Source organism: Mirounga leonina, unplaced genomic scaffold (assembly GCF_011800145.1).
Source record: "Mirounga leonina isolate KUSES-001 unplaced genomic scaffold, KU_Mleo_1.0 Mir_174, whole genome shotgun sequence".
NCBI lineage: Eukaryota > Metazoa > Chordata > Mammalia > Carnivora > Phocidae > Mirounga > Mirounga leonina.
The window spans coordinates 25,661,028-25,663,153 of NW_023270451.1; positions in this window are offsets into that span (position 1 = coordinate 25,661,028).

Sequence of the window (2,126 nt, forward strand, 5' to 3'; positions counted from 1 at the left end):
TTAGTTTTCTTAATCCTGTATATAAATCAATTGTTACTCTTTTAGAAATCAGCCAGCCAATTTCAATTACCCAAGAGAAACCTGAAGCCCAGAGAGGTCCAATAACCTAACTCACCTGGTTAGTGATAACCACTGAGTTCAATAGTGTTCAGAATTAGAAAGTATAACAAAGCTGTCTGCTCTGGTGGAAAGAGTTTGGGCATTTGAGGCAGCCAGACAGTTTGCAAAGGCTCACTCTCAAGCTGTGGGACTTGGCTCAGTTCCCTAACTTCTAGTGTTCTTAGTTCCCACACTTGTTAAATAGTAATAGTATGCACCTTGCAGAGTTGTGTTAAGTTTTAGATGGTGTTTGTCAGACGCTTGGCATCATAAAGCTTGACACACCATAGGTGTTCTGAGAAAGGGAGACGCTATAATTCTCATTACTTACCACACATGCACACTAGTCTAACAAAATGCAAAATACATATTCACTGAACATATTAAAGAGGCATATAAAAAACAGCAATCTGCGTTTATTGTCGGTCTCTCCTGACCCATTATTTATTTTTCCATAGTAAATACCTAACTGTAAAAAAATTTTCTAAAATATGTTGGTTGACTCTCTGCAATTCCTTAGTTAAGAATTCCCTACAGAACACTTTCTTTTCTCTCACTATCCAGCATCATGGCCATTTTCCTTAATACAAGGTATCACTGGAAAAAGTACAGTAGATACAGATTGTACAAGTGCTTTTACTGAATCTTATTTTTAGCCCTGCAATATATTCAGGAAGTTGCATGTATTTCTTTTTCCAGCTTTCTTTAATGGCATTTGCATCTTTTCCTAAAAGCAGAATTAGGTAATTTTGACCAACTTATTATGGTTAAATTTTTGATTGACTGAACTTTTAAAATTGTACTATTAGGTATTAACAAAAGCACATTTCTTAACAGTTTTGGAAATCTGTAATAGTTTGTTTTGTTAAGTAAACATTCGATGACACCAGTACTTTTTTCCCCTTTTCAAAATAAAATGATAAATTGGAAACAGTATGAAAGAAATCTTTTCTAATTTTCCCAGAATCCTGATGTCTTATAATTCTAAAGGACAGGTATGGAGTAGCAAGGAAATAATCTCATTCATGTTCTAAAACAGTGGTACATCGGACCTTACTCCCTTACCTATCATGTTAACAAATGATCAATAAATGAACATTGCCCTCGGTTATCTAGCAAAGAGTGTTACTTTCAGAGATAATACATTGTCTTATTAATATGTCAGTAGTAACATTCACATGAAATATAAGTATATTGGATAGGTGGCTGAAGGATGTTACATCTTTTAAAGCCATTGAGAAATAAGGGTTTGTGGACATTATCTTTTGAGCATTTGTGTCATATTACTAAGGGCATGACCTAAATATTATTGAAAAATCTGAAATTCTCAAAATAAGTCTGAGTCCACTGATATTACATTGGCCTGAAAGATGAAGTAGTCTTATTATGTGTTAGGAAAATGACCCTTTATGCCATATGGTTTGGTACATCAGTGTGGGTGAGAGACAGATGTGTTGATTAATATGTAGGAGCTCTGTTACAGTCAATACAGCAGTATGTTAAACATCATTAAATCAACTTTTTATGTCAGCGTAGCTTTAGATTTATAGAAAAGTTACAAAAATAGTGCAGCATTCTGATATACCTCCCACTGTTGTGAACATCTTACATTACTATAGTGCATTTGCTACAACTAATGAACCAACTTTGGTACATTACTATTAACTCAAGTCCACACACTATTCTGATTTCACGGTTTTCCCATCCATCATGTTCTTGCTTCGCTTCTAGCATCCCATCCAGTAGAGCACATTACATTTAGTCATCATGTCTCCTTAGGCTACTTTTGGCTATGATAGTTTCTTGTTTTTGATGACCATAACATTTTTGTGGAGTACTGGTCAGGTATTTTGTAGAATGTCCTTCGATTGGGGTTTATCTAATGTTTTCACATGGTTAGATTATGGGTTTTTAGAGGTAAATTACAAAGATGAGGTGCCCTTCAGTGAGATCACATCATACCAAGGGTACATGCATCAACATGGTACTCCTACTGATGTTAACCTTTATCACCTCGCCAAGGTAGT